This window comes from Dipodomys spectabilis, unplaced genomic scaffold (genome assembly GCF_019054845.1).
Source record: "Dipodomys spectabilis isolate Male_0828 unplaced genomic scaffold, ASM1905484v1 ptg000067l, whole genome shotgun sequence".
Classification (NCBI taxonomy): domain Eukaryota; kingdom Metazoa; phylum Chordata; class Mammalia; order Rodentia; family Heteromyidae; genus Dipodomys; species Dipodomys spectabilis.
The window spans coordinates 5045104-5068967 of record NW_024870744.1 but is presented as its reverse complement, the minus strand read 5'-3'; positions in this window follow the sequence as shown (position 1 = coordinate 5068967).

Below are 23864 nucleotides of genomic sequence, written 5' to 3'. Positions count from 1 at the left end.
CCGCCCGGTGCAGTGCAGACCCGCAGGAGACTTGCATGGGGTCCTGCGCTTCTCGTTATTCCCGGCCCAGTCTGATGAGCCCTGGGCGGGCTGGAGGCAGAGGCAGTGTCCCTCGCTCTGAGTCGTGCGAGCTAAATTGGATAATTCAATGGCTTTCCTGGGAGAGTTGCTGTGTAATTAAAGGGGACAGGAGACAGCGCTGGGTGGCTGGGGAAGACGCCGATCCTCTGGGGAGAGGGGAGACAGCCCGCGCGGCGGGCAGGGACAGCAGCGGGCACTCTAGCAAATGGGAAGGAGATAATGGGATCTGCTTGAATAAACTTCTGGCATCAGTAGCAAAAGGTTTCCAATACATTTGCATTTACAACAAATGCCATATCTCACTCTGCAGGCTAGCTGTGTGACTAGGCAGTTCCTGTGACTCGGTTTCCTAGCCAAGGGAGTAAAGAACGAATCTGTTGGACTTTGTTGTTGTTGCTTTGGGATTTGAACCCAGGGCCTCCAATCTGTGAGGCAAAAACTGTACTGCTAGAGCCACACAGTGGCTTTTTACTTTAGTTATTAAAAATAATAGAATATCATGTTTTTGCCCAGGCCAGCCCCAACCTGTGAACATCCATTTTCACCTCCTGAGCAGCTGAGATGACAGACATGTGCCACCATGCCCAGCTTTATTGGTTGAGGTGGTCTCACTACTTTTTTTTTTTTGTCGGTCGTGGGGCTTGAACTCTGGGCCTGGGCACTGTCCCTCAGCTCTTCAGCTCAAGGCGAGCGCTCTACCACTTGAGCTACAGCGCCACTTCCGGTTTTCTGGTGGTTTATTGGAGATAGGAGTCTCACGGTCTCTCCTGCCTGGGCTAGCTTTGAACCGCGATCCTCAGATCTCAGCCTCCTGAGTAGTTAGGATTACAGGCGTGAGCCACCAGCGCCCGGCTTCTCACTACTTTTTGTCTAGTTGAGCCTCAAACTACAATCCTCTCCATCTCCACCTCCTGAGAAGCTGGGATTACAGGCATGTACCACTGTGCCTTTGTGCGGTTCTCTCAGCATTTGATGTCCTTGAAATACTTCATGTTTACAAGAGGTGGATCCCAACTGTAATCCTATCTACTTGGGAGATAGAGAACGACTGGAGGGTCAAAGTTTCAGGCCAGCCCCGATAAAAGTTTGTTCAGCCAATAGCTAGGAATGATGGAGTACACCTGCCAGTATCTGCTGTTGTAGATATCATAAGTAAGAGGTTTGAGGTCTAGGTCTGCCTGGGCAAAACGAGAGACCCAGTCTCAAAAAGAGCCAAAGCAGGGGTGGGGGGAGGGTGAAGGATGATCAAGATGCCTTGCAGACATGGATGGATGTGCGGAAACCTATTTGAACAGAAGATAAAGACAAAGTAAATATTTTTTTAAAGGTGGCTCAGTGATAGAGTGCTTGCCTTGCATGCATGAGGCCCTGGGTTCCATTCTTCAGTACCACATAAAGAAAAAAGTCAGAAGTGGCGCTATGGCTCAAGTGGTAGAGCACTAGCCTTGAGCTGAAGAGCTGAGGGACAGCGCCCAGGCCCAGAGTCCAGGCCCCACGACCTGCAAAACAAACAAAACAAAAAACAACACAGTATAAAGGGGTGGAGAGGTGGCCTAAGTGGTAGAGTGCTTTCTCCAAGCTTGAGGTCCTGACTTCAAACTCCAGTGCCACCAAAAGCTATTTTCCTATTGCCCAATGACTGAAAGTGGGTGCAAACTCTGCGCCCACACATGATGTGTGCCAGGGAGTGAGGATGGTTGTGCACTGTTTGGGCCACACTGAATCAGGCTGTGGAGACCGCTGGGGGCTAGGGCTGCCATCTTGCACCTCTGCCAAGGCATTGGAGGTGCAGGGCCTCAGGACAGGCCGGCACATGCCGAGGGCCCCTTCAGCATCCTTCACACTAAGTAATTAACTCATCTTGAACTTGGAGAAAAAAAAATCCTGCAAAATACCTGGTCAAATGCTGTACTGAGGCTGCCACGTGCTCTTTCCCTTCTCCTGATTGTTTTCAAAAATGATCAAGAGTCACTTACAAATAACTAGTGATACATAACCTGATCATCATCCAGCAAGCATTTATCGAGTGCCTGCTGTGTGCAGGCTTGTGCTGGGCACCAGTGAGCAAGGCAGCGGTCTCAGCCTCCCCGAGTGGCAGGCAACGGGCGTGTATGTCTCAAGGACAAGAAATAAGCAGGCACGGGAGGGTGGTTTGCTTACCAGGCTAGGCAAAATAGAGCACGAAATAGATACACTTTTTTTTTTTTTTAACTTTCCTTTTTATTTGATTTCAATCCAGGGGTGTGATCCCTGGCCTCTGGATGCACATCCACCACAGAGCTGCACCCCAGCCCAGGGTTAATGATTTTAATTGGCGCTGTCCCCCTTTGTGGTCAGTGTCCCCAGCAGGAGCTGCCCTGGGGTGCCAGCCCTACGGGATCCAGCTCGGTCTGCCCTGTGAGTGACATGTGTGTCATCTCTGCTGCTGCTTATTAGGGAAAGCTGAGCCCTATCCCCTGGGGTCCGGCATTGTCCTGCTCTTTCCAGAAGCCACCATGGTGTTCAGCTGCCAAAAAAGCACAGCGCTGCTTCCTGGCTGGCGAGAGAGGAGGATTGCATTTTCTGAGCTGCCTGGCACACGCGTGGCTGGAGGCCTGTAAACAATGGTGCTGGTCATTGAGCGAGTGAATTGCAGGGCAGGTGGGTGGGGGAGTGAGGGGAGGGCAAGTTTGGGGGAAAGAATCCATGTTCTGGAAAGTGCAAAAGAAGAAAAGGATGAAATTCTACTAAGTACAACCATCAAGAGCAGGAGCCTGTGTGCACAGTGTTTTTAAGGGTCATTAATATTAATAGACTGATGGGCAGGATGCTAATTGATCATTTTAGTGGCAGCTTCATTCGTGTGCTCAGTCTGATCAACAAGTCCCCTGGGGGTCTTTTGCCTCTGGGAATAATCACTGGATGAGTCTGTGCCCCTCCCCACAAAGGAAGGCTGGGCAGCCTGGGATTGGCAGGATGCTTCCAGAAAACACACCACGGTGACAGATATGGCTGATGGCCGAGGTGATGGCCAGTCGTTCAACAAATATGCTGCATTAGGCACAACCCTGTCCTCACGCAGGCCTAGATTGGAGATGAACACGTGCCGAGACAACCCCCCAGCCCCGTCCACTCGTGCCACGGAGGCTTCCTGGAGGAGGTGGTGTGGAACGGGGCCATGAAGAGTAGCTAGGAGTCTGACATGGGAATAAGACGGAGCAAGGGGCGGACAGGCATGTGTGCAGGAAGAGATGACAGGTTTGAGAACTGCAAGTCTGACTGCAGTACAAATCAAAAGCACGCCTGTTACACAACTATGTGCACAGCAGAAATGCCTACAAGAGTCCCAAAGAAGGGAGAAAGCCAAGAATCCATGTTACACAAAATGTGCTGTGTCCCTATGGTGGAATATTACTCACCTCAAAAAGAAAAGCAATATTGACTCTGTGAGGGTGTGGATGGACCTGAAATCATGATACTGAGAAAAGTCACACATCAGCCAGATGCTGGTGGCTCACACCTGTAATCCTAGCTAGACAGGAAGCTGAGATCTGAGGAGCGTGATTCAAAGCCAGCTCAGGCAGAAAAGTTTGAGAGATTCCTGTCTCAAATCAACCACCACAAAAACCAAAACCAAAACACAAAACACCTGGAGGACCAGCCTTGAGCAAAGAAAGCCCACAGGCCCTGAGTTCAACCCTGAGTACACTCAGACTCAAAGTCCCTGCTCACCTGGACTATACCCTCCTGCTTTCAAAATTAGCCATGACTTCATTTGATTTGATTTATATTACCACTCATGACTTTGCACTTGCTCGGCTGGTGCTCTTCTACTTCAGCCATGCTATCAGCCTGGCTTTTGCCATGGGAGATGGTGTCTCGAGGACTTTTCTATCTGAGCTACTTTTGAAGCATGATCCTCCAGATCTTACCCTCTTTAAGAAGCTAGGGCTATAGACATGAGCCATTGGGACCCTGCTGCTAAATTATAAACTACTAAAAATGTGATTTATGAGAAAAAAGGCTCAGGAATAGTGCCCAGGCCCTAATTGCAAGTCCTAGAACACACACACACACACCACCACCACCACCACCACCATCATCATACTTTTCTTCTGCTTCAAAAACCAGGGTGTCCCTTTTACTGAGCCAGAGGAGCTGGGTAAGAGCAGCCCTGGGCTGGAAGGCTCTATGGTGTGTGTTTATGGCCTGGCCCTGCACCCTGTGGTAGACACACAAGCCCCCTCCCCAGACAGTCGTGTTCCCTGCCAGGCAGCTCTGGGGCCAGTATGGAGCTGAGAGTGACCGGCAGGGCCAGCGCTTCCCTGGGCCTGTCTCAGACAAGCCTTTCTAGAACCGGGCTTTTGTATCTCTTCAGGGGGTCATCTGTGGACTTCAGGCCTCACATTGATCTGAAATATAAATACTAGAAGAGAGGAGGCGGGGTGGCATGGCACTTTTATGGACTTGACTGTAAAGAAAGTCAGAGAGGCGCAGACGGCTGCTGGCGGACGCATGGCCACCCGTTGCTAGGAGTCGAGTCCACAGCAACAGAGCGGCCAGAATACAGCCAAGCAGACACAGCCATGACCAGGCTCAGGAATGGGAAGGGGATCTAAGCCACACTTTTTGGGGTTCTCTGGCCACAACCAAAGGAGGAAGGCTTTGAGGCTGCAGTAAAACCTTCCCCACCCCCACCCCCAATCAGGACCCAGGTGGGAAGCGGGGGACAGGCCATGGGCTGTCCAGCCAGGCCCAGGATGAGGGCCAGCATGTCACCCTAAGACCCCCAGCAAAGCTAACCACCTAGGGCATTTGTGGGGGGTGTCTCTGGGGCACACAGCTCCGGATCTGTCACCCCCTGTGAAGGTGGCGGCTCAGCTCCAGCAGCCCGGCGACACTGGTGGCATCTTTGTTCCCTTCCCTCTGAGCTTGGAGGAGAGTGGTACCATGGGTGCCAGGGGGAGGGAAGCAGGCCTGAGGCGAGGGCCAGAACAATGGGCCTGGAGGAGGCCGGGCGGTGGAGTGTGCCGGAGAAACCCATTAAGGAGAAACTGATCAATACTGGAGAACCAGGGAGGTTTAAAAGCCTCAGCACAAAGCGGAGGCCGTGGCGTGAAGCTCTGTGGATCTGCTCTCCTTGCGGGAGGGGCGGGGCGGCTGAGTGGGACGGGGCGGGGCCAGGCCCAGGGGCCACACAGGTGTGGGAGCTCCTGGGAGCATCCTCACAGTCCCAAGGCCCTTCCCTCTCACTCTACTGAGCCCCCACCCTCCAGGGAAAGGCCACAGATGCCCAGGTCCTGCCTCCTGGCCCAGGTGCCTTTCCCCTTCGAGGCTTACAAAGAGACAATCCCTCATTTTCTTTTTGTTATTATCTGTGATCTCAGGGATCTTAAAAACCTGCAATGAACTGATTTAAACCTACATCAAGCCAGGAGCTGGTGGCTCATACCTGTGATCCTAGCTACTCAGAAGGCTGAGATCTGAGGATCGAGGTTCAAAGCCAGTCTGTGAGACTCATGTCCAATCAACCACCAGAAAACTGGAAGTGTTTGTGTGGCTCAAAGTGGTACAACACTAGCCTTGAGTGAAAGAGCTCACAGACAGTGCCCAGGCCCTGAGTTCAAGAAGATCCAGGCATGGTGATACCTGCCTGTAATCCCAGCACTAGCATTGGGGGTGGGGGTGAGGGTGGGGGAGGAATGAGGTAGATAAAGCAATTGGATCTGGGCTGCAGGGCAAGATCCTGTCTCAAAATAAATACACACATAAATAAAAATTAAATGAATACCATTTAAAAATAGAATAAACAAATGAACCAAAAATAAAATAAAATAAAGCCCACATTAGCCGGGGACTTGCTCAGGTTGGCCTGAGCACAAAAGAGCCCGAAGTGAATGAACAGAAATGTGAAAGTTAACCACCAAGGCTAATCCCTGCACATTGTCTCACTGTGTGTGTGTGCGTGCGTGTGTGTGTGTGTGTGTGCGTGTGTGCGTGTGCGTGCGTGTGTGTGTGCGTGTGTGTGTGTGCGTGTGTGCGTGTGTGTGCGTGTGTGCGTACGTGCGTGTGTGTGTGTGTGCGCGCGTGCGTGTGTGTGTGTGTGTGTGTGTGCGTGTGTGTTGGTCCTGGGGCTTGCACTCAGAACCCGGGTGCTGACTCTTAGCTTTTATGCTCAAGTCTAGTACTCTGCCATTTGAGCCACAGCTCTTCTTTTGGCTTTGTGGTGGTTCATGGGAGATAAGAGTCTCATAGACTTTCCTACCTGGGCTGGCTTTGAACCACAGTTCTCAGATCTCAGCCTCCTGAGTAGCTAGTGCCTGGCTCTCACTTCTTTTTTGTTCCTCCATCTCCCAAACAGAGCTCAGGAAGGGCCAAGGACATCTGACTGGAGTGGTGAGAGGCAGCGGGGCGGAAGGCCTGGACCAGCAGGGTTGATGGCTCCACATGTGCAGAGGCAGGCTGGAGCATGGACAAGTGGAGTGGAGGCAGGGGCTGGGGAGGCAGGGGCTGGGGTGGAGGCAGGGGCTGGGGAGGCAGGGGCTGGGGTGGAGGCAGGGGCTGGGGTGGAGGCAGGGGCTGGGGTGGAGGCAGGGGCTGGGGAGGCAGGGGCTGGGGAGGCAGGGGCTGGGGTGGAGGCTGGGTTGGGGAGGCAGGGGTTGGGGAGGCAGGGGCTGGGGAGGCAGGGGCTGGGGTGGAGGCAGGGGCTGGGGAGGCAGGGGCTGGGGTGGAGGCAGGGGCTGGGGTGGAGGCAGGGGCTGGGGTGGAGGCAGGGGCTGGGGAGGCAGGGGCTGGGGTGGAGGCAGGGGCTGGGGTGGAGGCAGGGGCTGGGGTGGAGGCAGGGGCTGGGGAGGCAGGGGCTGGGGAGGCAGGGGCTGGGGTGGAGGCTGGGTTGGGGAGGCAGGGGCTGAGGAGGCAGGGGCTGGGGAGGCAGGGGCTGGGGTGGAGGCAGGGGCTGGGGAGGCAGGGGCTGGGGTGGAGGCAGGGGCTGGGGTGGAGGCAGGGGCTGGGGAGGCAGGGGCTGGGGTGGAGGCTGGGGCTGGGGAGGCAGGGGCTGGGGTGGAGGCAGGGGCTGGGGAGGCAGGGGCTGGGGTGGAGGCTGGGTTGGGGCGGGGGCTGGTGAACGCACTGCAGCCCCTCTGATCTGTGTGGTTGGCAATCTTGCTGGTGTAACCGTTCTCAATGGCAGATCCCACCAGCAGGGCAGCACTGGTCACTGATGGTGGAGTCAGGAAGGAAACAGAGACTCCCCTCGGTGCCCCCCCCCCCCCAGCGCCACCACAGACTCAGGGCAGCAACAACCTCAAGATGCAGCCAATGGGAAAGTGCAGCAAATCATTAGATCCTACTCTTCCTCTTCCTCCCCCTCCTCTTCACCCCTCCCCTCTTCTCTTTCTTTCCCTCCTCTTCCTCTCCCTCCTCCTCCTCTCCCTTCTCCTTTTCCCTCTCTTTCCCCTCCTCTTCTTCTTCTCCTCTTCCCCCTTCCCTTCCTCCTCTCCCTCCCCTCCTCTTCTTCATCTTCTTCTCCTCCTTCCCTCCCCTTTTCTTCCCTTCCTCCCCTCATCTCCTAGAAGAGGCTGTTCACCTGAGAGCTGGTCACCCCAAGTGGCCCAGCCCAGAGTCCGAGTGGCATCAAAGACTGACTGCTCTTGAACTTCTGCTCCTCTAGCCCCGGGGCTCCCTGGAGCCTCCTGTGGCCTCCTCCCCTTCCCTTGCCCCTCCCTGGCCTCCATCTCCCAACCTCCTCTGGGTGTCTGGCATTCCCTCTGGGCTCCCAGCCAGGCCCGAGCCACCACCTCCACCACCACACCCTGCTCACTTTCAGCCCCGCAACTCCTTGGTGGGTCCTTCCACCCCAGCATCGAGCCCCCCAGCTTTCCCCCAGAGCCCGGGGACGGCCCTGCTCACGTCCCTACCACACCTCCAGGATGGAAAGAGAAGAAACTCGGGCGTCGTCAGCATTAAGCACCCGTAAGTTATTACGCAGTGACAGGAGACTAATACACAGGCCCAGAATCCATGCTCAGTTGCAGCTGGCTTCCTTCTCTCATACCTTCCAGAAAGATCTACTCCCCAGATCTGGCCACTTTTGGTCTCATCTCACCCAGTCCCATCCCTGCCCACGGGCTTCAGCCTGGGCCTCCTGCCCAGCCAGCCTCAGCTCACGGCTTTATTTGAACTCACAGCTCTGCAGGGTCCTCCCTCACCCCCACTGTCTCTGAGCCTCTGTTTCTGCTGGCTCCCTGGCCCTGACCCTCCCCTCTCTCCCCATGCTCCCGCTTTTCCCTGCCAGAAGCCGGGACGCGAGGGGTTCTATCTGCCTCTCAGTGACCACCGACGATGGGGTGGCAGAATCTCCTGGGAGGCTGGCACCTCCACATGGGGACCACCTTGCTCCTGTTTGAGGTCTGGGGGTTCAGGTGAGCCGAGGGGCAGGCGTGCCCGGGCAGCGTCCACAGCCCTGGCGGGAGGAACGGAGCCAGGCAGCGGAGAAAGCACGCTGGCAGCGCCAAGCCTGATAAATACTTCATGACGCAGGATTTACACAAATCAGCGGAATCCCCGTCCAAAGGGAGGGGTGCAGTCCATTTGCCAAAAGAAAGGTGATCTGCTAAGTGCAGGAGAGAACATTCTAGAAGGGCCTGGGGAGCTACAGACATGAAAACTCCATGCAGAAATTGACCAGAAACCTAAGCAAACAGAAAAAAAAGCGGGGGGGGGGGGGAATTGGCTGCTTACAGGACAGCTTCCCCCACCTCCCCTGCCTCTGTCTCCCTCCCTCCCCTCCCCTCCCCCCAGCTTGGTACAGGTGGTAGGCGGAGCCAGGGACAGGTGCAGGGGTGTGGCCTCCCCCCCCCCCAGCTCAGCTGTGAGAACCTGACCTGCCTTTGCCTGTGTGTGTGTGTGTGTGTGTGTGTGTGTGTGTGTGTGTGTGTGTGTGTGTGTAATCCACAGGGTGGAGACACTGGGGACCCCAACATGAGACAGGCAGGAACAATGTGGGTCCCCTAAAGGTCCCTTTGGGAGCTGGGTAGGAAAACCAAGTCTCCAGGGCCCCCATCTCAGGCCATGGGGTACTGGGCAGAGGTGAGACAGACTTCCAGCCTGGGAGGAGGAGCTTCTAGAAGACAAAGGGCCCCTCAAGTTGAGCCTCACACTGTCCCCTTCCTGGGCCTGTTTGAGGGTGTTTGGGGGCCAGGAGGTTGCAGCAGGACATGCTGGCCTCTTAATCCTGGCACCCCAATGGCCTCTGCCATCACTCCGGGGGGTCCTCAGAGAATTCCCGGTGACCCAAACATTTCCCACGTGTCGGCACAGTCGGAGAAGGGCTATGGGAGAGCTGGATTGCACTGGGCTGGGCTGCACCTGCTGATGCTGGCCAAAGAATTCGCAGGTTCAGATCTTGGAGCTGGAAGGACCTGGAGAGATTCTCTCACCCATATCTCCACCCTCCTCACCAGCACCCAACGGCTGCTGGTGCTCCAGTGGTGTCACCACAAACCACTGCTGCTGAAGCCAGGGCTGCTGCAGCTGGGGTGACTATGGCCGCCATTACCCCAGCACGATTCCTGCAGTCACTCCTGCCATGACTATAGCCAGTATCACTGCAGACACCCCCAACACAGCCACCACCACAGCCGTGGCCACTGCGGCTTCTGTGGCCACGAGTACCCCAACCTCTGGTGCTACAACCACTGCTGTGGCAGCCACGGTCACTAAGCCACAAGGTCTGCAGCAGTACTGTCAGTGCATGGGAGGGAGGCCGGGGCCTCTCTTTCCCGGCCTCAGCCCCTGTGAGTCTCCTTCTTCCCAAGAGCCCTTGGACCCCGTCCATCTCAAGGTTGCAGCCTGATCTCATCCTGCTCAGAGCTGCTGGTCACTGCTGGTCACATGCTTTATGGCTGGCGGGGATATCCACTCTGGTCCCCAGCACCATTGTGTACTTCAACTCTGGGCCTGCATGCTGTCCCTCAGGTCTTCAGCTCAAGGCCAGTGCTCTACCACAGCACCACTTCCGGTTTTCTGGTGGTTTACTGGAGATAAGAGTCTCATGGACTTTCCTGCCTGGGCTGGCTTTGAACTGCAATCCTCAGATCTCAGCCTCCTGAGGGGCTTGGATGACAGGCATGAGCCACTGGTGTCCGGCTATGGTGGACATCCTTGGTTAGCCTGCTGCTGGCTGCTTCTACACGCTCCCCCCACCCCCGCCCGTGTCTGTCTCCCTCCTGCCTTCCTCCAGTGGGAGCTGCCCTCGTGGACATTGTGACTTCTACCAACGGTGGCAGGGCTGTGCGCCCTCACCCCCTTGCCCAGCCAGTGCCTCCAAGACTCATCACACACACCCATCGGGGTGGCTGTTCTCACAAACATAGGAAATAGCCAGTGTGGCCAAGGAAGCAGAGAAACCGGAGCCCTTGGGGGTGGGGAACAGTGTGGCGGCCCCTCAAAACTTTAAACACAGAAAAGCCCCAAGCTCCAGCATGCCACTTCTGGACATGCACCCCAAAGAACTGAAAAGCAGGCTCTCAGAGTGGCACCTGCCAATAGTCACAGCAAATATTCACAGCAGCATTATTCACAGTCGATCAAACGTGGAAGGAGCCCAAGAATCGGGCACCTGCCCGAGCACCCGGTTGTAAGCACGTACAATAGAATATTGTTCAGCCATAGAAAGGAGTTTCCGAAGAATGCTGGCTGTGGCTGAACCTGGCCGACCTTCAGCTCAGAGAAAGAAGCCAGACATCAAAAGACGCACGCGGCGGGGTTCCACTAGTGTGCGATTCCTGCAGGCAGGCGTGAGGCTCAGGAGACACAGAGTAGAATGAAAGGAGGAGCCCGGAGCAGGGGGTGTGGGGAGTTGGTGTCCCACGGGCAGAGCAGGCAGTGGGGGACACGAGTATGGTTCACTTGCCGTTTTTCACGAGACGCAGAGATCTGGCAATGAATGGTGGCAATCACCGGTATTTGATTTAATCTGCCCGCAAGTGGCTCATAGGCAGACCACCTGGGAAAAATGGATCAGGCAACACCTCAGCAATGGACGAGTCGCTTTACATGCTATACAGTGGGCCACTGCCAGGGGTCCCAAGGGAAGGCCTGTGTGGGTGCCAGGCACAGAGCCTGTACCTGGTGAAGCACCAAAAAGTGTTTCCAGTGATCACTGGCATCATTCATGAGACAGCCAACTCAGCTCCATTTATCCAAAAGTCATAGAAGAAAACATTACCCTCAGCGCCAACCTTGAGCCAAAAAGCCAAGCAAGAAGAAAAGCCAACTTAAAGCAAAGCAAACCAAGCTGGGCTCCGGTGGCTCTCACCTGTCATCCTAGCTACTCAGGAGGCTAAGGTCTGAGGATTGCAGTTCGAAGCCAGACCAGGCAGGAAAGTCTGTAAGACTTATCTCCAATAAATCACAGAAAGATCTGGAAGTAGTGCTGTAGCTCAAGTGGTAGTGTGCTAGCCTTGAGCAAAAGGGGTTTAGGAACAGCACCTAGGCCAAGTTCAAGGCCCAGAACTGGCAGAAAGAAAGAAAGAAAGAAAGAAAGAGAGAGGGAGAGAAAGAAAGAAAGAGAAAGAGAGAAAGAAAGAAAGAGAGGAGGGAGGAAGAAAGGGAGAAAGGGAGAAGGGAAGGAAAGAAGAAAGGAAGAAGGAAGGAAAGAAGAAGGAAGGAAGGAAGGAAGGAAGGGAAGGAGGAAGGAAGGGAGGGAGGGAGGGAGAAAAAGAAAAGTAAGTAGTGTGTTGCTTCTGTCTGGACTGGGGTGTACCTCAGGCTCTGCTCCACTTCCATGGACCCCAGAGACCACAGGCCATGTTTTATAGGGGTGGATTTGGTGGCTGCCACCCTTGGGCCTACGTCTTCTATGTGGCCTGGATCTTCTATTTGGTCTCCTAGGTTAGGAGGAAGGGGGGAAGGACTCCAAGGCAGGGAACGGACAGGCAAAGGCCAGAGCAGGATGCGCAGCTCATGTTCCAGGAGGGGCTGTTTGTGGGGAGGAGTAGCTGGGGTGAGAGAGGAGTACCTAAGGACAGGAGGATGCATGATGCTCTTCAGAAAGACTCGATGGCCAGCCACTGCTCAGGGGCCCGAGTCCAGCCTCTGCCAAGACTGGAGTTAATTTTTTTGTTTTTTTTGGTTGGTCATGGGGCTTGAACTCTGGGCCTGGGCGCTGTCCCTCAGCTCTTCAGCTCAGGGTGAGCGCTCTACCACTTGAGCCACAGCAGCACTTCCAGTATTCTGGTGGTTAGTTAGAGATAAGAGTCTCATGGACTGCCCTGGCTGACTTTGAATTGTGTTACTCAGATCTCAGCCTCCTGAGTAGCTAGGATGACAGGCAGAGGTACTGGCACCCGGCTAGTGTAGCACACTGATTTAATACACTTCCAGACAACACTGTTTTTGTTTTTTTTTCCTGAAGCTTCTTCTAAAACACCCACGCCCACTCTATTAGTCAAAGCTCTTTTGTAGCAACATAATTCACAAGCTGGGCAATTCATCCATTCAAATCGTGGCACGCCATCGCTTTTAGCAGATCCCCAGTGTCGGTCGTTCATCAATTTGAGAACATTTTCATTATCCTAAAAAGAAGATCACTGCCACCCCCCACCCCGCCACTCTCAAACGAACCCCCCATTATCTCTGGCAGCCATTAGTCTACTTCCTGTCTCTACAGATTTACCTATTCCTGACAAGACCTGGAACTGCGCAGTAGAAGATTTCTGCGACAAACCTACCTCCCCTACGACATAATTTTTCCAGTTCACCCACGTAGCACACATCAGCTCTTCATCCCTTTTTATCTCCGAAAGGGATTCTGTCCTTCACCACATAGCACCTTGTGTTACCCACTCAACGGACAGGCCCGTTTGGGTGGGTTTTGGATATTCCACATAATACCATCATGAACGTACACATTTTTGTCTATGTTTTCCTTTCTCTTGGGCATATATTGAGAATTGTTGGATCTGATGATCACTGTGTTTTACATTTTGTGAAACTGCCAGATTGTTTTACAAAATAGCTATACCATTTACATCCCCTTCGGCAGCGTGAAGATTCTAGTGCCTCTATGTCTTGCCAACACTTGCTGCTGTCTGCAGTTTTGACTCGTCCTCCTGGTGGGGGTCGCAATGGTCCCTCGTGGGGGGTTCCATGCATTTCCCTGGTGACTAACAATGTTGATCATCTTTTTGCTTTTTTGGGGGGGGGTCCGGTCGTGGGGCCTGAACTCTGGGCCTGGGCGCTGTCCCTCAGCTCTTCAGCTCAAGGCTAGCGCTCTACCACTTGAGCCACAGCGCCACTTCCGGCTTTTTTCTTTTTTGCTTATGTGGTGCTGAGGAATTGAACCCAGGGCCTCAGGCATGGAAGGCAAGCGCTCTACCACTGAGCCACCTTCCCAGCCCAAGACTATTGACTTTGAGAGTGCAACTCCCACTGGAGCCTGAGGTCAGCTGGGCACAATGGCTCACGCCTGTAATCCTACTCAAGAGGCTGAGATCTGAGGATCACGGTTTGAACCTAGCCTGGGCAGGAAAATCTGTGAGACTCTCATTGCCAAGTAGCCCTCAACAAGCCAGATGTGTGGCTCAAGTGGAAGAGCAGAAAAAGCTAAGAGACAGAGTTCAGGCCTTGAGTTCAAGCCCTGTACCAACACACACACACACACACACACACACACACACACACACACACACACACAGATTCCTATCTGGCCAACATTTCCTCTGTTGGGATAGGTTCACCTCCCATGCAACTTCCAGAAAATTCTGACATTTCATCGGTGAGGGCCAATAAATTGGTAGTATTTTGATGACCACAAAGCCAGTGACCAGCAGAAACAGCTCCACCCATGGCAAAATGATCAATAAAATAACTGTGACAGGAGAAACCCAAGAGTCCTCATGGAGGCTAGGAAGAGGTCAGTGGACCCCGAGCCACCCCTCCCCTGCCCCTCCCCCCCAGCTTGCATTCATGGCAAAGACATGGGATCTCCATCACTGCCTGCTGCCCTGGGTTCAGTGGCACCAGCAAGAATGGAGGGAATCCAGGTTTGGAAAAAGAAGCCGGGTCAGTTTTGAGAGGATATACACCGTGAAGGTGGGATATGTATGCGCGTGTGCGTGCGCACATGCGTGTGCATGCGCACGTGTGTGCAGGTGAAGAGGAACACAATGCCTGGCTGAGTTTATTTTGGGGGCTTGTGGAGAGGAGGGTGAAATGTGAGGCTTGTTTATTGGAAAGCAGATATTGATTGCTGGAAATCAATAGCAGTAAAGAGCTCTGTCTGAACCCCTGGCTTTGAAGGACTCAGACTCGCTTCCTTTCTCCTTTCTTCCCCTGCCAGGATTTGGAAGCGCTCTCTTCAAACAGGTGAGCTGACAGCCTCCACGGAGGCTCGGGTGATCTCGCTTTCCAGCACCTGGACAGGAGGGCCCGCATCCCCTCGTCTGATGGAACGGAGGTGTGTTCTGTGTACCGAGGGGCCCTCTCCCCTCAGGAACCCTGACCCCAACTTTCCTAATGAAGGATCTTTGTGGTCAGGAGGAAGTGGGGATGGCGGCCCTAAATAATGGGCTTCTAATGGCCTTGGAAAAGCTTTGTCTCTGAAAACAGTGGAGGAGAGAAGACTGGAGGGGTTGGGCATCTGACAATGGAGACTGAAAAATCCCAGGTGGAAGTGACCCGGCAGCCGCCTCATCTCAGCAGGAAGCCCCCGTGCGAGCTACCTGAAAGACCTGACTAGCTACTGAGGAGGCGGAGATCTGAGGATGGAGATTGAGGCCAGCCAGGGCAGCAGGCTTCATCTCTAATAAAGAACTCAAAAAAAAAAAAGCTGGAAGTGGAGTTGTGGCACTAATCTTGAACAAAACAGCTCAGGGACAGTGCTCAGGCCTTGAGTTTATTAAGCCCAAGGACTGGTGCACGCACACACACACACACACACACACACACACACACACACACACACACCCAACCAACCAACCAACCCCTCCCCCTTCCCCACCAAGAATTAGCCCAGTGCTGATGACTCAGGCCGGTCATCCTAGATAATTCTGGAGACTGAGATCTAAAGATCATGGTTTGAAAGCAGCTCAGGCAGAAAAATCTGTGAGACTCTTTTTTTTTTTTGTCAGTCCTGGGGGCTTGAACTCTGGGCCTGGGCGCTGTCCCTCAACTCTTCACCTCAAGGCTAGTACTCTACCACTTGAGCCACAGCACCACTTCTGGCTTTTTCTGCTTATGTGGTGTTGAGGAATTGAACCCAGGGCCTCATGCATGCAAGGCAAGCGCTCTACCACTGACCCACCTTCCCAGCCCCCTGTGGGACTCTTATTTCTAATTAACCAGCAAAAAAATAGAAACGGAAGTGTGACCCAAGTGATAGAGCATCAGCCTTCAGAAAAAAAAGCCAAGTGAATGTGTGTGCATGGGGGGGTGTGGGGGGCTGAGTTCAAATCCCAGTACTGGCACAAATTAAAAACAATACACAAAGAAAAAGAGCCCCTGAAGATTTAAGTAGCTATGAACTCTGCTTAATCCTGCGACTATGCCAGTAACAGCTTGTGTTCCTCTTGAGATCCAAATCCTTTCTCAGCTTTCTAGGGCATGCTCAAGGTCTACCAGGGAAGGGGCCTCCGGACCCATGGAGCGAGTTAGGGTCTCTCTCTGGACTTGGTGTACCCTAAGTAGAAGGAGGTACATGGTGTCCCAGGGGATGCTGGGAGCTTGGGCTGGCCAAGGAGGGACCGGACCCAGCCTGGCCCCCCTCTAGATTCCTCTGGGTAAACAGATGCAACATCAGCACATTGGGGTGAAGTTTCCCAGGCCCTGGGGGAGGTACCTAACCTACTTAGTATTTTGGGAAAATTATAAGGGATAAAGCTAAGACCGGAAATGTAAAATGATCCAAGAAGGGTGCAAATATCTTCCAAAGAGCAGAAGCATTATTCTTTTTTTTTTTTTTTTTGGGTCTGGTCGTGGGGCCTGAACTCTGGGCCTGGGCGCTGTCCCTCAGCTCTTCAGCTCAAGGCTAGCGCTCTACCACTTGAGCCACAACGCCACTTCCGGCTTTTTTCTTTTTGCTTATGTGGTGCTGAGGAATTGAACCCAGGGCCTCAGGCATGCAAGGCAAGTGCTCTACCACTGAGCCACCTTCCCAGCCCCAGAAGTGTTATTCTTGAATTCCTTCCCCAAGACCTGGAGAGCCAGCCATGAGACCACCTTCCCGTGGGGCGACAGCCTGGCGTGACCCCTTCTGCTGACTCAAACGCTTTGGGTCTCCTATTCCTGATCCACCTGAGACAGGAGTCAATCAGTTCGATGGATTTTCCTGTCTCAGGGATCTATTGTGTGGCAGGATCTAACTGGTTGTCTGTCTGACACGTTGTAGACAGGGGTCAGCTGATATGGATCAGACTAACAGGCTCCCTTGCCCGTGCTGCCTGGGCTTGTACCCATGTGCCACGCCGGGCAGCCTGTCCTCCTGCCGTGCCAGCCGACATCATGGGCACCCTGGCGGTACGACCACCATCCCGGAAAGAAGACGGTGGCTCAGAAAGTAAGACCTGAGCCCCAAACACCAGATGCATCTGATGCTGACGGAGCTGTCCTGTCTAGCCAGGCTCTCCTTCCTTCCTTCCCCTCCTCTGCTCCTCCCTTTCCCTGCCCCTTCCTTTTCTTTTTCTCTTCTCTTTTCAACCTTAGGGCTCTTCACTGGCCTAACAAACTCAGGACTTCTTGCTATGAATGCACACACACACACACACACACACACACACACACACACACACACACACACACACACACAGAGTTGGTCGTAGGGCTTGAACTCTGGGCTTGGGCGCTGTCCCTGCGTTCTTCAGCTCAAGGTGAGAGCTCTACCACTTGAGCCACAGTGCCATTTCTGGTTTTCTAGTGGTTTATTGGAGATGAGTCTCATGGACTCTCCTGCCTGGGCTGGCTTTGAACCATGATCCTCAGATCTCAGCCTCCTGAGTAGCTAGGATGACAGGCGTGAGCCACCAACGCCTGGCCTATATGAATATATTTTATAATTGTCACTAAGCTGGAAAAATACTCTTTTGGGGGGGGGTCTGGTCATGGGGCCTGAACTCTGGGCCTGGGCACTGTCCCTCAGCTCTTCAGCTCAAGGCTAGCGCTCTACCACTTGAGCCACAGCGCCACTTCTGGCTTTTTTCTTTTTTGTTTTTTTTTGGGTTTTTTTGGGTCCGGTCGTGGGGCCTGAACTCTGGGCCTGGGCGCTGTCCCTCAGCTCTTCAGCTTAAGGCTAACGTTCTACCACTTGAGCCATAGCACTACTTCTGGCTTTTTTATTTTCTGCTTATGTGGTGCTGAAGAATCGAACCCAGGGCCTCATGCGTGCAAGGCAAGGGCTTTACCACTGAGCCACCTTCCCAGCCCAAGGCTGGGGTTTATAGAGTAACTTCTAGCCTGTCTTCCCATTCTCCGGTGCTGTGGTTTGGACATCTGGACATTCTTAGCTGATCCTTATCTCCTCTGTCATCCTTCCGTGACCCTGAATAATAGAACAAATTCTTTTTAATATGGGCTCTACAGGGTAAGTGACTTAATGCCATTTTCAAAGGGAGGTGCTATAGGTTGAAGACTAAAGAAGAAAAGTCACCCAGTACACTAAGCCTTGACTCAAATGCACCAACTGTAAAAACACAATTGGCTTAGGAGAGAAACAAAAAGGTGCAAAGTCTATGCGCCTTTTCATATATATATATATATATATATATAGACATACATATATATACATATATATCATTTCATATATATATATACACATATATATCATTATATATACATATATATATATATATATATATATATAAACAAACACCAACCTATGCAAACAGGATATCTCTCTCCTTCTTTCCCTAATTTAAATTTTTTGATGAAACAAAACACAACTGGGGGAAAGTTAAACACGGACTAGTTAACAGGCGCTGTGGTGAGTGTAAGGTCCCCTGGGGAGAGCGGGTAGACTCCTCCCTCCTCTTGGCTAAGTTTCCTCCAGTACCTGTGTCACCTAGGTAACTGGCACACCGGAAGCAGTCACCTCCCCCTCTTCCGAGGTCACATCTTGGACGGTCCTGGTCACACCTCTCATGGGACTGTGGGGGGTCCTAGGCCACACTTTATCCCTGCCCCCCATAAGTCCTGGCCCCGGGGGCAGCCACCCCTTTTTGGCCTTGTGCGCCTCCACCATGCTTGGTGGGGCAGGCTGTTCGGAAATAAAATGTGTCTCCTGTCTGAATTCCACGTGGTGCTCTCGTTCATCAGCTACCTTTAACTTACCTTATAGTAAAGAGTTCTTTTTAATTGTGTTAGGTGTATTGATAGCAGTGTGGTTATGTTAAGAAAGGATGTCTCTGTTGGTTAGGGTGCGTTCTGAAGTAGGGCAGGGTGCAGTGGTATGATGGCTGTGCTTTGTACTGGTGTCACAGCAAAGTCCAGGTGTGGGGGAGGGGGGGTTGTGGGGGAGGGGGTGGTATGGGGGAAGGGAGGTGTGGGGGAGGGGGAGATGTGGGGGAGGGGGAGGTGTGGGGGAAAGGGAGGTGTGGGGAGGCAGGAGAAGCAATGGGTCCTGAGAACAGGCAGGGAGACTCATTTCTGTGTGTGTGTGTTAGAAACTTTCCATAATAAAAGTTAATGCAGGCTGGGAAGGTAGCTCAGTGGTAGAGTGCTTGCCTAGCATGCATTGAAGCCCTGGGTTCCATTCCTCAGTCCCACATACACAGAAAAAGCCAGAGGTGGTACTGTGGCTCAAGTGGTAGAGTGCTAAATTTGGGCAAAGGGACAGTACCCAGGCTTGAGTTCAAGCCCCAAGGCTGGCAAAAAAAGAAAGAAAGAAAAAAAAAAGAAGTTAATGCAGCAATGGTACTCACTTGACACTATGTTGGAAATGAACTCTACAACTTGTAGGTGGGGATGGGGGGGATGGGAGGGAAAAACTGAATACAAGGGACAGGGTGTCACGGTCCAAAAAGAAATGCATCTTTACCTGACGGATGTAACTGTAACCCCCCGGTACATCACCTTTAGAATAACAAAACAAAAAGTTAATGGTTTTGAGTGCTTGCCACAATTGTGAACTCAAAGCTCTAGTCTAAACCTGACTGGCTAGCATCTCCTCCTCTGCTCCTCCTCTGTGCAGCGGGAAGGCAGGTGGGAATGCTTTCTCTGCTTGGTTGGACTGTAAATTGTTTTGGTTTTGGCACTAGTGGGAATTGAACACAGGGCTTGCTTCAGTGTCCAATTATTTGAGCTGTACTCCAACCCCAATGTGCTTTAGCTTTGTTTATTCAGGTAGTCTTATGCTAACTTTGATCATGGTTCTAGGACTGGACTTGAGTGGAGATTTTCCTGTCTCCACCTCTCTAGTAGCCGAGATTAGCATGGTGCGCTGCCAAGCCTGTTGGATTGTAAGATCCATGAGGACCGGGATCACTACTGTGGATGGACTATGGAAGGCTTGGTCTCCAGCCTAGCCGGACTGAGGTGCTGGAGACTGGAGGAGGAGGAGTCACGTGGGAGGGGCTGGCTCACTGGTTCATGGGTCTCAGAAGGGATGGAGGTCTTTCTCATGGATCCTTGGTTAGTTCCCATGAAGTCTGAGCCCTGACTCACCTTGTGGCTCCTGCCTGTCCTCTTGTCCACATTCCCGCCATGATGCCATCTCCCACGAGGCTGTCCCAGCCTGCCTGTCATGGCTTCTCATCTTCCAACACGGGAGCTGCAGAATCCCTTCTCTGTATAAAGTATCTCACCCTGAAAAATGTGTCATTGTAATGGAAAATGGACTGTTTCAACTGCATTTTCCCATCTTGGCATCCATTCCTGACACAACTAAAGTCTGAAGCCAGGACAGAGTTAATATACATTTTAGGTGGGTCAACCAAAGAATACGGAACTACCCATGGAAATTCTTACAGTACCCTAAAGACTGTGGACTCTCCAGTTTCTACTTACTCATTCTGCTGAGACTTCATATGCAGGGGTGGTATGGACAGTGATAAGATTAGATTTCATTAAGACATTTACCATTTTGCATTATGCAACTTTCCTTATGAAACCATTTCAGACCAGGATGGACAAGTACATTTTTTTTTTGCCAGTGGAAAGGCACAGCACACACTGACTGTAGACAGAGGACAGAGCAAGGCTCTACCTAAGATCCCTGGAACCAGCGTGGGTACCGCTCTCATTTAACATCATTAATGACAAGCTAGAAAGTCAGTCAACAATGCACTAATGAAATTTGCATAAGATTCTTAACAAGAAGGTGCTGCTGTGGTGGCCAAGAAGGGACAGAGGGGGTTACGTAAATGCCTTAAAGGGGGTTCAAGACATAGCTGGAAAGTCACAAACCAAAGGTTTTGGCTCAGAAGAAAGGCAGATTCAATCAGGAGGAAAGTCTAAAACAGGCTATTCCCTGCAGAGAAGACGGATGCACAAATAATGCTAAAAGAGGTTCAGGCAGAGAATGATCTTAGTTGGAGGTCTGATGAGGGGAACAGGCCAAGCTGGGGGAGGAGGCCAATGTGAGGACCCCCCACCCCACACACACCCAGGCCCCCATGGGAAGCCACAGAGACTCCACCTTGGGCCACTAGGGCCACCGGAGCTTCTGCCTGGAAAATTTCTATGACGGGGATTTCCTTTGTGAGCTCATCTTGGCCCCTTAAGAGGTTGGATGTCCAGTTCCCAGAAACTGTGTCCTGGGGAAGAGCCCGTGGCCAGGACAGAATGGTCCCTGGGAAGCCCTGGACTGAGGCCAGTGGGGTCGGCCCAATCAGGAGGATCTTTATGGTTTTCTGGACCCAAGAAAGAGAAGCAGCAGTCTTTGGCAATGGTTCTCGGAGAGCGAGAAGGTAGGCGGGGGGGGGGGGGGGGTGGGGGGGGGGGGGGTGGGGTGGGGGGGTGGGGGGGGGGGGGGTTCCCTGAGCTGCAAAAACCAAAAGGTGTTTTGCCTGGCTTGGAGCTGCTGTCGCACAGGAAATGCTTTGCTCCTCAGGAAATGGATTTACTCAAGAGATACTTTGTGAGGAGCCCCTAGAGCTCACAAGCCACCTGTGCCTGCAGTTTACACGCGTGAACCTTGCACGGGGCCTGTGATGCCCTGACACACTTATGGAAGCTAGACAACATTTTTCAAGTGGTGTCTCCCAGGTGACAGCCATGTGGGGACCCAAGTCTGCTGTTAGGCAAAAGATGGAAAACTAGTTGAAAACTTTTAGCCATGCCCCAGTGCAGTGATTGGTCTGTGTTCACCACTGAGCCATGCCCCGGTGCGGCGATTGGTCTATGTTCACCACTGAGCCATGCCCCGGTGCGGTGATTGGTCTATGTCTACCACTGAGGCATGCCCCAGTGCAGTGATTGGTCTACATCCACCTCTGAGCCATGTCTCAGCACAGTGATTGGTCTATATCCACCACTGAGCCACACCCCAGCATGGCACTTGGGACCACCAGGGATTCTGAACCAGACCCACACGTATGCCAATGTCTGAAGCCACAAGACTTACTGAAGGGGAAGAGCTGACTCAGGAGGCAGCCGAGCCTGAAGACACCCGAGGCCCAGGCTCCAGTCCACCTCCCCCAGGGTGGGCTTGCCGAGATAGTCACGGGCTGAGGTGGGAAGGGACATTGAGTTCGGCAAAGCAGATGAAATGTGTGTATTCTAGAGGGTTCATCTGAGTTTCTCTTTGTTGTTGTTTTTTTTCCCCAAGTGTTTTCTGGATATCTTGGGGTAGCATTTCAGCCACCTTCCCTTCCCTTCCTTTCCCTTCCCTTCCCTTCCCTTCCCTTCCCTTCCCTTCCCTTCCCTTCCCTTCCCTTTTCCCTTCCCTTCCCTTCCCTTCCTTCCTTCTGCCCAGAGAACAATGTGCTTTATTTCCTGGCACCTGGGTGCATGGACTTGATTCCTAAAGACAGCACTTTAGCTTTCCTGGCCCCGGCTTGGGAACTGGACCTTCTTGGCACTTTATTGCCATTTTCCTGACAGTCATCAAGAGGGAGGATTTGGAGCTAGATTTGAAGCTTGGCTCTGAGACCACTGAGCTGATCCTTTGCTTTTCTAAGCCCCAGTCTTCCTGGCTGGGAAATGACAGTGCCTACCATCAAGGATCATGGCAAGGACGGAGGTACCTTCTGCCTGGGGGAACCTGCTTCCTGCCCTGGGAAGTGCTGACCAGACAGCACAGAACCACCACTAAGCTAACAGTGCTAGGCAAGTGCCCTTAACCGTGACAGGGACACCAAAGCCTTCATTTATGCTGTTTACTTTTTATTTTTGTCGGTCGTGGGGCTTGAACTCTGGGCCTGGGCGCTGTCCCTCAGCTCTTCAGCTCAAGGCTAGCGCTCTACTACTTGAACCACAGTGCCACTTCTGGTTTTCTGGTGGTTAATTGGAGATAAGATCCTCAGATCTCAGCCTCCTCAGGAGCTAGGATTACAGGCGTGAGCCACTGGCACCCAGCTTGCTGTTTACTTTTAAATTTCCTTGTTTCCAAAAAGGCTAAACTCACTCCAAAACCTCACCTTGATTGACCTATGAGGCCATGCCCTCTCCAGACCTCATTTTTCTGATTTTTTAAACAAGATGACAGGAGATGCAATCATCTCCAAGTCCCCCTCCTGCTAGGGCTATCTGTGGACGGGGTGGGATAGGGAACGGCACCCTGTTTTTCCTGAATGTTTGCGGTGTTGAGTTGAGTGTGATATGGAGAGAATCAGACAGAGTTGAAAAGGGTCGTGAGCAGGGTGGAGGATGAGGCAGGGGGAGGAGGGGAGGGATGACTTATCTGGGCTGGGAGGCTTGATTGATGGAACGTAGGCATCGTGGCTGGAGACTAAATGCCAAGGAGGCTGCCAGACAGTGAGAGATGGGCCTTCTTAGAAATTCTTAGCATTTACAACCAGGACGCTCAGCCACCCTGCCTTCTGTGGCCCATGGTACTGAAAGACCATGACAGCTTTTGGGGTGGGAAGGGATTGGGGAAAGGGAGTACTTGGAAAGTTCTGCTTCTATCAGCAGGTGGCTAAGCATTGGCCGACAGAGAGCCAGCACCCCGAACTTGCGACAAAGCTCTTTTGAGTCCCTCTGGTACTGGTTGTATTTCTAACGTAAGCCCTCTTGGGCTGCTCACCCTCTTTGTACCCAGATCCTGCCCTGTGGGGCAGAGGTGACCACCCCAAGGGCACAGATAAGGAGGTGGGAGCCTGGAGTTCAATGCCTTCCTGAGACGGGGTGAGATCAAACCCCAGTGTTCTATCTCTGACGCCCAGAGCTCCCCACTGCCGTGTGAAATACATCTATATACCCTCCTCCCGCTCCAATGTGTGTTAATTACATGAATGAATAAAGGGATAGGGCTTTATATTTGTGAATATGCATTAATTATACAAAATAATAGTATGCGCTAAAAAATGAATGACAGAAGAATAAAACAGGCTGAGCTGGTGGGGGTAGTAGTAGCAGGTGGAGGAGGGGCAGTGGAGAGCATGTGTATGGTAGAAGTAATACATAGGAAAACAGAACAATCAAACCAGTTGACATTTGTGGTGTGTGTGTGTGTGTGTGTGTGTATGTGTGTGGTGTGTTGGTCCTGGGGGCTTGAACTCAGGCTCTTGAACTGTCCCTGAGCTTGCTTGCTTACAGCTAGCAAGTGTTCTACCACTTGATCCATAGCCGTGTTTCCAACATTTTGGTGGGTAATTGGAGAAAAGAGTCTCACAGACTTTCCTGCCTGGGCTGGCTTTGATTCTCAATCCTCA